This window comes from Furipterus horrens, unplaced genomic scaffold (genome assembly GCF_987537825.1).
Source record: "Furipterus horrens unplaced genomic scaffold, mFurHor1.1.pri manual_scaffold_9, whole genome shotgun sequence".
Taxonomy (NCBI): domain Eukaryota; kingdom Metazoa; phylum Chordata; class Mammalia; order Chiroptera; family Furipteridae; genus Furipterus; species Furipterus horrens.
In genome coordinates this window covers 99,711,635-99,724,746 of record NW_028327179.1, presented here as the reverse complement: position 1 = coordinate 99,724,746, position 13,112 = coordinate 99,711,635, and the positions used below count along the sequence as shown (strand labels likewise).

The window sequence follows — 13,112 nt, the reverse complement described above, 5'->3', positions numbered from 1 at the left end:
ACCCAGCCAGCACCTCAGCCGCCTCTCCCCGCCCTCTCTAACTTAAACACCTGCATGTAAAGGCACTCTGCTGGCTCCTAAGGGACACGTGTCACAGGCCGAGGGGCCCACAGATCAGCAGAAGCGTGATCCTTACATGTTCCAGAGCACTTCAGATTTCCCATGTGATTAACAAAACGGCCTTTGGCTGGTGACACACTTCTCCTGCGTGAGGGGGGAAGGGTCCGAAGTGAGGGGGGCGCCGTGAGCCCAGTGGGCAGACAGCCTCGGGGCCAAGTCCAGGGCTCGGGTCTTTGGGCTGAAACGTTGGTGCCCCTTCCACCGTGCTTGACTGTGACTTCGACCAATAACAACAGGATTGGTAAGCCTTAAGAAACCAAGTATCCAACATCCAATTCTTTAAATTATTATTATCCGGTAAAGTCTGTAGGAACAGACATGGGGTTACCTGTAATCAGATATTACCTTCCCTCTTCACAAAAGCCGAACATTTAAAGATTTGTTCAAGGGATGGGTAAGAGTCCCGAGTACAAGAAACGCTCCTGTAGCCACTGCTAAGTGGCCTGGCCCTGGCTGGAGGGGGGAACGGGGAGCAAGTACCGTGCAGAGCTAAGTGGCGGTTCTGCTGGAGAGCTAGTTCAAGCCTGCTTAGTGAACCAGGTGGAAAATACTCCGTATCCTCAGCTTCTCCTTTCAGAAGCTCTTTACAACCTAACCGACAAAACCAAAGGGCCTCGAGGTTCAAATGACATACTTCACTGTTTCTGGTTTCCCAGCTCATCCCAGATCTATTAAGTCATGGGTCAGCGCTTTCTGGGCTTAGAAACAGACGTTTCCCACCTTCTCAGGTGATTCCGACCTGCAGAACCACCCCGGTGAATGGGCCCCTTGGCCCCCCTCTTCTCCCCAGGCAGCATGTTTGCAGACCAGGAATCACAGGCAGCGCAGTAGACCTTTACGGACCAGTGAGCAGTTCCTGCCAATTTCCACCCAAAACGGCGACTCGTCAATTTCTACTTCAGTGCCTTCAGTAGTGGGAGCCTATCACACTGCCAGCAGCGGGTCCTGTCACCGGCCTGACTGACAGGTCAGAGGTTCTGGACACAGACAGGGTGGAGCACGGGGGTCAGGGCTTGCCCTCAGGAGCCAGGCTGCCACACTCCAATTCCTGCTTTGCTGCCCATTGGCCATGGCACCTGCCAGACTCATCATAACCACTGATGTCACAGGGGTGCTGTGAAGAGTAAACAAACTCACACAGGAAAAGTGCCACAAAAGAGGCTGGGACGCAGTCTGGCCTATGATCAGCGTTGCTGACGCGGTCTGCCTGCTGAACACCCACCTGCAGGCCCCAGCTACACAGAACGGGCTCCCCCCGTACAGTCCGGGGGCCTCCTTTCCTCCCAGCTACGACACCCAGCTCTGCTAGACACCGGGAGGATGTGGTCCCCAGGCCTCTCACCACCTCCGCCTCCAAGCAAACTCTCCCACGACAAAGTTCTTATAAACTAGGAACGAACACTGACTGCGGCCAGAGTGGGTGGTCCCCTCACTGGCCTCCCTCTGCCCCCCCAAAAGCAGAGGAAGAATGAGGAATGTGTGTGCGCGAGGGAGTGAGCAAGAATGAGTATGAAGCCCTGGCTGGTGTGGCTCAGTGGATTGAGCACCAGCCTGAAAACCAAAGGGTTGCTGGTTCGATTCCCAGTCAGGGCACATGCCTGGGTTGGGGGCCAGGTCCCCAGTTAGGGGTGCACAAGAGGCAACCATACACTGATATTTCTCTCCCTTTCTCCCCCCTCTCTAAAAATAAATAAAATCTTTAAAAAAAAAAAAAAAAAAAAGAGTATGAAAATGCTCGCGCCACAAATACTCGCCTTCGGGAGAAAGGAATCTACCTCTGACTTGTAGTCTGGACCCACCACCCTCCCCAGGCCCATTTCAGCCCTCCGTGGCTCTCAGATCACCACCTGCCCTCAGCCAACGGGAGAAAAGCTTTCTGAGCTGAGCCAGGATTGCTGTAACCAGGCAGCCTACTGGCTCGCTGCTGCCACGCTGGTCCTCCTGACACTCCCCGACGGTGTCACCAGCCCAGCATGAACACCGCAGCTGCAGTGCCCAAAGGACCTGTCCATCTTTCACCGTCCTCCCCAGCCTGACCCATCCCCCAGGCACGCCTCAGGCTCCGGTCCCAGATCACACCCTGCGCCCGGCTGCCCCCCACCTGCGGTCTGCGCTCACACGACTCTGGGCTTTCGGGAGTGGCACCAGACAGGACGACAGGGAGACAGGAGGCCCTCCCTGCTCCTCTCCATCTGACTGTGCCCTACTGCTCCCCAAGGCCACTCCTGGCCACCTTCTCCGTGAAGCTACGCAGTGTGAGCACACCCCCCTCCCGGAACATCAAGTCTGAAAGATCAGTGCTCCATCCCCTCCTTCTACAGAAGAGGAAACCGCGGAATGAGGCGGCCCGAGCCTGCGGCCAGTGGGCATATCTGCGTAACCGTGTCCTTGGGCAGCCAACTGGCCTGCCTGGCTGCGAGGGAGGCGGCCCCGGCGTCCACAACGCCCACCAGGCCTGGCTGCTCCTTCTTCCCAAGACTTGGAGGCGAATTAATGACACCAAGGTCCTAGCACAGGGACTGCTCTGCCTGGGCACCGCCTGCCCCAGACCCGATCCCCACGCGACGCCCCCGACCACGGAGTCTACAGTTGCCTGAGGTTGGCGCAACCTCGGGAGCCACCTCGACTACAGAACGAGCCCCGGCAGCCCAAGGAGAAGGCGTCGCGACTCCCCGCCGCTGTCACCCTGTTTCCGTAGCACAACCTGTGTCAACTGTGCCCAGGCTGTGACCGATGGGGCTTTCCCTTCAGCTCCCGGGGCTACACATTTTACCTAAAGGATTAAAACTGGGAGTCGTGGGCATGGACCTAGTTATCTGTCCCCCCTCCCCGCCCCGCCCCCGAGATGCTAGTACAGGAATAAAAGTAACAGACTTACTCATTCCCCTAAGGCCTCATGCCCACCGCTCCCAGGGTAACTTACAATTAATTAAAAGCTAAGCCGAGGGAGCGCGATGCTTACACCAAAGGACCGAGTTTCCAAGGGTGGAGAGAAGCTCCCTGGAGGCGCATACTGGAGGCGGGGCGCGGGGAGGGGTCGCCCGAGGAACGGACTGCAGCGCAAGACCTCCCGCGCATCCGGCCCGCGCGGCCGCGCACAGCCCAGCCCGGTCCCAAAGTTGGAGGGTCCCCGGCTCTGCCCGCCGCCCCAGGGGGCCGCGCCGAGCTCGGAGGAGCGGACGGGCCCCGGAGTGCGTCCGCCCACGCCCCCGACCCCCTCCAGGCTCATGGCGGGGCCCGGCGCGCCTTACCTGGTTCGCCATCCCAGACTCAGCCTGCGCTCCCAGCTTCCGGCGCGGTTCCCGACGCCCGCTGCCCCGCCCGCAGGCTGTGGCGCGACCCTCGGCGACGCGGGCGGCAGAGACCCAGAGGTAGGCGAGGGGGAAGGCGGGGCCGGGGCGCGGACAGCGGAGAAGCGGCAGGGGAGGGTCGCTGCGGCCGGCCCTACGCCTGGCTTCCCAAGAGGGGTGGTCCCGCTTCCGCCCGGCGACCCCGGGCCTCGGCGGCCTGCGGGGCGCAGGCGCGAACTACACTTCCCAGAAGGCGCCGCGGCGCCGGCCGGGGGCGGGGCGCGCCCCTGGTGACCCCGGGAGGAGCCCCCTCCTCACCGCCTCAGCCGGGGACCCCGCGAAGCTGCCTGGAGGGGCTGTGCGCAGTGACCCGCCCCGCATGGTGTGCTTGTGGGTGTACGCGTCCGTCCGTCCGTCCGTCCACTCTTGCGTCCCACATTCACTGTGCGCATCCTCTGTGCAAGGTGAGGATGCTCGGAGGAAACGGGACCCGCCTCTTCCAGGCGGCGCATCTCTTAAGCCGACCGTGACCGAGGCCCCCGAGCAGGCGTGGGGGTAGCGGGTCCCCAGGGGTGGAGAGCGACCGCGGGCCGCGGTCATGGGCGGGCGGGCGGCCGTGGCTGCCAGACCCCGGCACACCCTCGCGTGCCACCCTGCTTCCTCGCTCACGGCAGCGTGGACTCGTGTGTCGTATCTTGGGTGACCATTTGCTGGTCTGTCTGGTTGATGGTGGTAACGTCAGAAGTTCCTGGCACGTAGTAGGTCCTCAAATGAATGTGAGGAATGAACCAAGCGCGGGCCCCGCCATGCTGCCAGGCAGGACTCTGCGGGGCCGGGGGAGACCCCGGGCGAGCACAATGAGCCTCATTCCAGGTCTGGAGGAGGACCCCGTTAGCACAGCACGGAGAAGGGGGGGCCCGAGGGGCTGACCCTGCGGCGGCAGAGGAAGCCGGTGGGTGAAGAGGAGCTGCCTGCGGCCCAGAGAGCCCCTGCCCCGCGCCCCCTCCGGCACAGGCTGTCTTCCTCTGGAATATTTGGGGAAAGGGAGTTTTTCACCCAAATGTGGGTCCCTGTAGTCGCTCCCAGAGAAGACACGTCCCGTTTCGTTAATGCGTGAGGAAGGGCGTGTGGGGTCGGCTCTGCCCCGCCCCCTGTCCGCAGCAGGGGGCCTGCACCTGCCCGGGGCTGGTCCACACGCGCTTCCGCAGGAGGGAAAATGTCTCTGTGTCCCTGATCACGGTGGAGGGAGATAGCAAAACCTGTCATTGAGAAAATGGCAGCCGCTAGATAGGCATCAGTTCAGAATCCTGGCCAAAGAAATGGGGAGCACATACGCGATTCTGCATTTCTGCGCTGACAGATGTTGGCTATTGATAATGTTTGCATTCGTTTTGTGGAAATGAGAGAGAAGATAAACACATTTCTTCTTATCACACCGCGAGGCAGGGCTCAAGCGGGAACAGCTCTCACTATTGAGACACAACTGTCACAGCATTTAAAGTATCGTATTTTACTTTTTATTCTGATGGAGACATGGGGATCTATCTTTTTAAATGTTGTTTGTGCCTCTCATGTTAAGAAATCCTTCCCTGAGGGTATAAAGTCTCCTATTTTTAATTCAAGTAGTTTTCAAGTTTTCATATTTAGGTCTTTCATTCATCTGGAATCTACCATTCTGTTTGGTGAGGGTTTAAGTTTTTGTTTTTTCAATATGGAGAACCAGTTATTTCGGTATCATATGTTGAATAATCCCCCCCGCTAGTTTGTGATTCCACTTTCATCAAGTATAGGGACACCATATATTTATCACCAGGAAACTTTTGAGAGTGGAAGGGAATGCTATTCATAGTTACTCTGGGACCGCAGGTATAAACTGGGACTGTCAGGGTTCTCCAGAGAATAGCACCAATAAAGATGTAGATATAGAAATAAATATAGGTATAGGTATAGATATGTCTGGGACGAGAGGGAGGAGAGAGACATACGAACACAGAGACATTTATTATGAGGAACTGGCTCACTGATTACGGAGGCTGAGAAGTCCCATGATCTGTCCTCTGCGGGCTGGAGGCCCAAGAAGGCAGGTGTGTGGTTCCAGTCCACACACCAAGAGCACTGATGTCCCAGGGCAGGAGAAGATGGGTCGCCCAGCTCAACAGAGAGCAGATTGACCCCTCCTCCACCTCTTGGTTCTACTAGGCCCTCAACAGATTGGCTGATGCCCACCAATCATCCAGTCTATTGACGGCAAGGGCCCCCTCCTTTACCCAGTCTCTCCTAGAAACAGCGTCACAGGAAACACTCATGAGTAATGCTTCACCAGCATTACTTATTCCCGTATTCCACTCAAGTTCACACGTAAAATTAACCATCACCGTCACCCTTTTCATGTACCAAGTTCCCACGTACACATGGGTCACGCGTCCTGTTCTGTTCATTTGTCTGTATTCCTATGCTCGCTGGTTTACTTATATTCCCTTTGTAAGTCTTGCCATGTGCTAGAACACATTCTACCTTGTTTTCCTATCTCAAATTGTCGCAGTTAGTCTCTGTCTTTTCAAGTTCTACTGAAATCCTTTTCAACCTTCGCTGAAATGACTATGAACCAAATGACTGAATCGGAAAGGATTCCTTGTAATGAGTCCCTGATCCATGCGTATGGGACTAGCTCCATGAATTCAGGTTTCCTTCATATCCTGCAGCAATATTTTATAATTTTGTTCATAGAGAATTCGCAAATGTTACTTTATTTCTGGTTACCTTATGATTTTTGTTTCTGTTATTATAATATGATTTTTACCCTAATTCATTATCCAGCTGGTTTCTGCTAGTTTAGTTTATGAGGAATGATACTCATTTTTGTATTTTGATTTTGCACTAAGCGATCTAGCTGAACTATCTTGTTTGGTTCTAATGCTTTTTCTCTGCTTTTAGTGTTGCCAATCATAGTATCTGCAAACACAGTTTGTCTCTTTTCAATCCCTCCCTTCCTCCCTCCCTCCCTCCCTTCCTTTCTTCCTCCCTTCCTTCTTTCCTTTTCATTTCCTTGTTTTCTTACAGAGGCTAGGATCCCCAGTACAATATTGAGCAGTAAGGGTGATGATGGGCCTCCTTGTTTCTGAATCTAACAGGACTGCTTCCTGTGTGTTATACTTGCTAGAGGTTTGTGGTGGACTCTGCTTACCAGGTTAAGGAAACTTATGTCTATTCTTAATTTGCTGTGAGTTGTTTAAGTCATGCTGTCATATTGAATTTTATTGACTTTATCCTCACCTATTGAGTTGATGTGATTATTCCGTAATATACAGGGTGGGGCAAAAGTAGTTTACAGTTGTGAATGTGAAACATTATTCTTGTATTACTATTTATTAATTACTGCATGAGTTTCCATACAAACAATTGCATCCCTTAATGAAAAGATGTTGTTCTGTAGGCTGGGCAAGCAACCAGCAACAGGGTACCAAGTTGATTACATTGGAAATACTATGGAGGGGAAAATGATTTGGTCTCATTGGCTTATTTAGAATTGAGATTATATACATACATATATAGCTTTTATTTATTCACTTTTAGAGAGAGAGGAAGGGAGGGAGAAAGAGAAAGAAATATCAATGTGAGAGAGAAACATTGATCAGTTGCCTCTTGAACATGCCCTGACTGGGGACCGAACCCACAACCCAGGCACGTGCCCTGGTGGGAATCGAACTGGTGACCTTTGGCTTTGCGGGACAATGCCCAGCCCACTGGGCCACACTGGTCAGGAATGTGTTACCTGCATAACACATTGATGCTCTAAGTAAACTGCACAGCAGTGAGGAAGGAATCTGACCCCTGCCCCCTTCGCCTTGATCTTCCATGGCATAGCTCAGTGCCCTCTGTGGTCTCCTTAACGTGAGTCTCACTGGTCTCTGATGCCATGTAACATACCCAAGGTTACTGCCCTTCCTCTGCTCCTCGGTGTTTAGGTCCTGGTGCCTTTCAGGAAGGCCTGGTCTGTATCCTCACCATGTGGATGAAGATCTGGGGAGACAAATGGATACATGGCACCCACGCTGTTGGGTAGAGGGAAAGAGGGACCTCTGACCACGGACCAGGGCCAGGTGGTCAGGGGCTGTGAGCCTCACCCTAGCTTCCGGGGTTGCCTGCCCAGGATTCAGGGGTTGCTGCCACTCTGGCGCTGTCTTCCCTGGGTTCAGCCACGACCCTAGGAGATGGCCTCAGGCAGGGACTAGGCCAGGGAGGGAAGTCAAGAGCAGAGAGTGCCAGATGTGAAGAAGCCAGGAGGGAGGAGGGGGGTGGGAGGAGTGGGCAGAGCTGAGGGCGGAGGGAAGGAGGCATGGTGGACCGGGGTTCTCAAACCTGGTGCTGGCCTACCGGAGCCAGAGGGAAGACTTGCCTACCAGACAAGGGAGGGGTCTCGGGAATGGAAGGGTGAACCCATGGCCTGAGAGGGTGGGGTCTCCAGGCAGTCTGTGATGGCTCTGCCACGTTCATCAGCCCACCAGGAATAAATAGAGCTTACTGTACACTATGGAATGCTTGGGTTGCACAGGTGAAATAAGGTAAGGAGGAGCTCTTACTACACACGGGGGTATAGCTCAGGGGTAGAGCGTTTGACTGCAGATCAACAGGTCCCCGGTTCAAATCCGGGTGCCCCCTGGTGGAGACCTGCTTTATTGCCAAATACAGATAAATGGCCTTGATACCACCTTCTACTAAATAGCAATGTCTTAGGTGGGTTTTGTGTGTGCCCTGCACCTCTTTGTTCTGGGCTGGGCCATATGTATCAGTCTGGGCCAATCAGAAGACAGAAACCATACAGCCCTTTAAACAGAGAGAGTCTAATATAAAGAATTACTGTGCTATAAGAAGAGAGTAATCACAAAGGTTCAAAGAAAACTCTAAAGGTATCCCTGGGGTGAGGGACCCAAGGCAAGGACAAATTTGAAAGGGGGACCCTTCCCCAAGGCTAGGAGTCGGACCTCATGGGGATAGGTGTGCTTGCAGCAAGTTGTCCCAGCCAGACCTGTTCCCAGTTGTCAGGCAAGCAGGAAGCAGCCTTCAGGGACACAGGTGAGCCACTTGGAAGTGACCACACCTGCAGAGGCAAGCCCAGGCTGGCAGGCAGTGCAGAGAGGGAGTTGGGGTGGGGAGCATGGGAGTGGCCAGAGGTCCAGCTGGGGCTGCAAGGTCACAAAGGGGCTTCATTCTCGGGGTGCGTGCCTGGGGCAGAGCACCGCCAGGTGTCCTCACACACCTGCACCACTGACCCAAGCATGCAGCGGGAGCCAGAGGAAAAAAGGCAAGAACAGACAGCCGGAACTGGGAGGGAAGCCCCCTTTCTCCTGCAACGTCCCTGCGGCGCCCTCTACTGACAGCTGTTCGCCTTGCGCTCACTTAAAGGAGAAATCTGAACCAGGCCTATCGCAGAGCCAGAAGGGAAGGGCGCACTTAGAGCGGGGCCTCACTGCGCTCGCCCAGAGCTGGCACACCGCGGTCCGTGTCCTGGCCCACAGGGTGTTCGCAGATGTGCTGTGAGCGGGGCTTGGGGTCTACGTGCAGGGCTGGGTCTGCTCTCCGACATCCCATGGGATGTGCTTCAGCCTGGGCCCTGGCATGAAACAGCTCAACCCTGAGCCCAGCTCCCCGAGAGGAGCCAAGGCTCACCCGGCCCAGCCCGACCTAGATCAGCTGATTCACATTCAACCTGCAAACCCATGGGCATGCGAATAAATGCGTCACCAGTGGAGGGGTGGCTTATTATGCAACGTTATTGTGAATAAGACTGCCCAGTGCCGAAATCCGTACATAGAAGGGGCTCCTGCTGTAACAAAAGCCTAAAATACACGTAACAGCCTCATGATGAACCAGTAGGTGGCAAGGAAGCTGCGATAGCCAGCTGGGGCAACAGCAGGAACAGGAAAATCAGAGGCTCGTGGTAACCCAGAAGGCGGCAGATATCCTTGAACTTGTAGAGTTGGGGGTCGGCTATTTCAAGGCGGTGGAAGGGGAACTCCTGGCCAGGAGAGTGGTCTCTGGTCAGTCTGCCAGTTTCCACAGGCTGATCAGGAAGAAACGGAATTCGCGGTGTGGTTTGGAGTCCTTGGGTGTGGTGACACAGGGGGACGACGCTGAGGGGGGCTTTTAGGCGTCGGGGTACAGCTCGGGTAGAGCCTTTGACTGCAGAGCTACAGGTCCCTGGTTCAGAAACGGGCGCCCTCTGCTGGCGGCTTGTTTTATTGCCGAAGACAGATGAAAGACCTTTCTGTTTTCTTTTATTAGTATTTATTTTATGCTGAATGTACGCCCAGGCCATACGTTTTTGCGTCTTCACTTTCTCCTGGGATATCTTTTCCTTCTGTGCAGACTCCTCTCCTGGTTTAGGAACAAAGCTCCTTTTCAGTAGGATCCTCCCAGGTAGAGGTGAATCGGCCCGTGAGCTCTTGTAAGTTCCGCACTGCTTCTTGGGAACTTGGTTCACCTGGACACGCTCAGAGAATCAGCCTCTAAACCCTTAAGTTCGGCATCACTCTCTGCATTTTTAACCACAGGCAGCCAAAACTCGGCACTATTTTGGGGCCTCCGACCCTGCGTCCAAACCCTGGCCTGGGCTCACCTACCAGCTCCACCCTTGTAACCACAGGAGGGGACACATTGCTTCTGTGAAGTGACATCCTTCAGCTCCTCGGTGGCTTTTCAAATATGCATGCCCTTGATGGCGTGGGCAGTTTCACAAGTGTTCTTAAGGTGAACACGAAGATTTGAACGTCTTGATGTCGATGATTTTGTGGGGTTTTCTGGGTCAAGTAAATAGCGGCCCGTTTTCAGAGGTCACCTCCGGCTGCTTTCGGGAAGAGCAAAACCTTGCTGATTTAACTTCCTACTTAAAGTTACCCTTCATCTCCACTCTTCCTTGGTCTGTCAGTTTTTCAAGTAATCTGGCACAAGTCCCCAGGCCGTTGTTACTGACCTGTGTGTTTCAGAAGTTCTTAATTAGGTGCTCTTTGAAGCTGACATTGTAGAGGAACTCACTGAATCAGGAATTACCCAGCCTGTGTCACAATTGCTAGTGACCTGACTAATAATACAGATTAAAGCCCTGGCTGGGGTGGCCCAGTGGATTGAGCTCCGGCCTGCAAACCCAAAGGCCACTGGTTCGATTCCTGGTCAGGGCACATGCCTGGGTTGCCGACCAGGTTCCATTTAGGGGTGTGCGAGAGGCAACCACACACAGATGTTTCTCTCCCTCTCTTTCTCCCTCCCTTCCCCTCTTTCTAAAAGTAAGTACTTAAACTCTTTAATAAAAAATAAAAGTACAGATTAAAATTTTGGCTTAGTAGGACTGAGGTGGGACCTAGGAACTTTGTTTTGGGGAAGGCACACTCCCCTACACAAGCCTGGATCTTCACATACAGTGATCCTAAGCAGCTTGGAAATTATTTTGAAATTGATAATATTTCGTAATCCTAAACAGCATTCTGGTGGTAAACACCAGGGATCTTCAAGCAGTGCCTTCAGTCCAGGACTGAGGGGAGACAGGACGCTGGGCTGCAGGCATGGACAGGGGCCAGGTGTGCAGAGGTGGGAAACGTGGGAAGAGGGGAAAGGCACAGGCGTGGGGGAGTGGTGACGGTCTGTACATAGTGCCTTGACTCCCTGCACTGCGCAGCACTGAGCAAAGCGTCCAACTGATGATGCAGAGGTCCCAGGTTCAAGCTCAGGGGCGAGGTGGGTCACACTGTCCCCACACGGCTGCAGACCTCCATGACCTCTCCAGACCAGCCCTTCAGTCCCAACTCAGTCCCACCACGTCTCCCCCAACCTTTGAACCCTCTCTTCTTGTTTTGGGGACCCCCAATCGTGTGAGCCCTGGAGCAGCTCTGCTGGCAGTCACAGAAGCCAAAACAAAGGGTTACTTCCTCGCTCCATTGCTAACACTTCTGGGCAAACAGGTGCCTGGGACTCAGACTCCACTCAGAGACCCGGTGACGCAAATGCCAGGGCTGGCAGCGATCTGTCATCGCCCAGCAGTTCCCTCCCTGGGGTCTGTTGTCTGAGAGCCTGGGGGGCTGATTCCCTTGGTCCCCCCACCTCATGAGCCTGCCCCTCAGTGCTGTGAGCTCCCTGACATCCTGATGATGTCAGTAGACAGAACCAGTTCCTGTGTCTCAGCAATACACCCGGGCTTCTGCAACCCAGGCCAGACCCACAGTGGGGGCACCTACGGGAGGCTGGTGCCTGGAGGCCTGCGGGGGGTACGAGGGGGAGCTCTGCCAGGGGCCTGGACCTGCATGTGCCGGGTGCCCTGCAAACCCTGCAAACCCTGCCCAGGGGCCTCCCTGCGCGCTGTGCTCCAGGGCCAGAGCCTCGGGTGGAGGGAAATCTCCATGCTTCAGCCCCTGCAGGGGCACCACCAGGGTCCTCGGGCCGATCGGACACCGAGGGGCTGTCAGAAGGGCCATCTTTCAGAGAGTCTAGCTTAGGGGCTTTCAGGTGGGGCCCAGCACTGCCCACCCTCCCCAACCTCCAAGGCTCTGTCTCTGAGTCCTGATCTTCTAGGTGAGCCCGAAAGGCATTGCGTACCTTGGTGATATCATTGCTGGAGCCTCAGCCAGGGACTGAGGGTAGGAAGCACGCTGGTTATAAGCAGAGGTGACAGTCAGGTGTGGAAAGGGCGGAGGGAGGCTATGGCGTGGGCATAGTAGGAAGGGCTTCTATTTGCAGGGTATATGGTGACACAGTACCAGCAAGAACACATGTCAATGTGATGACAGCCAGGGTGTGGCTTTATAGGTATAGAGTACTTATTAGGCCCAGGTAAACAGGTGGGGGTATAGCTCAGCGGTAGAGCATTTGACTGCAGATCAAGAGGTCCCCGGTTCAAGTCCGGGTGCCCCCTGCCCACACTCACTTTTTACCCACTAGACACAACATCCTCCTTGCCCTTTTCCCACCGCAGTCGGGAGAGAAGAGAGGAAGGCCAGGGCCTTCCCAGGGAACCTCCCCTGACAAACCCAGTTTCCCCTGAGATAAATTCAGTTCCTCCAAGGTTGAGTCAGTTCTGCTAGGTGTGTGGTCAACATATGATTCTCTTGTCCTGCACTTGAGCCTTCTGAACTCCATTTTGGAAATTCACAATTGCCTCAGTCTTGCTAGAGGGCAGGGTCCTGTCTCAGACTGAGGACAACTAAAGTGCCAGGTACCTCCTCCCCTTGAATATCTGGAAAACCTCTCTCTCTCTCTCTCTCTCTCTCTCTCTCTCTCTCTCTCTCTCTCTCACTCAGAGTGTGGATTGGTAACCTGGCCTTATTGGACCTGAAGAAAATGAAAATCTAGGTAGTTTGGAGATGCTTGTCTAGTAGCCCATGTCAGACAGTAGAGAAAGTTGAGGGAATTTCTGCCTGAAGTCCCCTAGGGTCACACTGAGTTCTCAGGGAACCCCAGAAGTGGCTTCAGGGCTGGATGGCTGATCCAAGCAGTTTAAAGAGAGAAAATAATTATTAGCTCAAGTGTCACTCTATATGGGCTGGAAACCCAGAACTTTCTCTTGACTGAACTGTGATAATCTCTTTATTTCCTGTTATAGAATACCTGAAATAGCTGAAAATAAAATAAAGGCTGCCCTAGCCAGTGAGGCTTAGTGGTTAGAGCGTCGTCCTGTAACCGAAAGGTTGGGAGTTCAATGCCCGGTCGTGGTGTGTG

General features: G+C 54.3%; 2 non-coding genes across 2 annotated transcripts; both read left to right on the top strand.

The window, feature by feature from the left end:
• The first annotated feature begins 7,997 nt into the window (after positions 1-7,997).
• On the top strand, positions 7,998-8,069 carry TRNAC-GCA (transfer RNA cysteine (anticodon GCA)). Its single transcript has one exon. It is a non-coding gene; the product is annotated as a tRNA-Cys (tRNA).
• A 4,168-nt stretch (positions 8,070-12,237) lies between these two features.
• On the top strand, positions 12,238-12,309 carry TRNAC-GCA (transfer RNA cysteine (anticodon GCA)). The gene has a single exon. It is a non-coding gene; the product is annotated as a tRNA-Cys (tRNA).
• Positions 12,310-13,112: the final 803 nt, after the last annotated feature.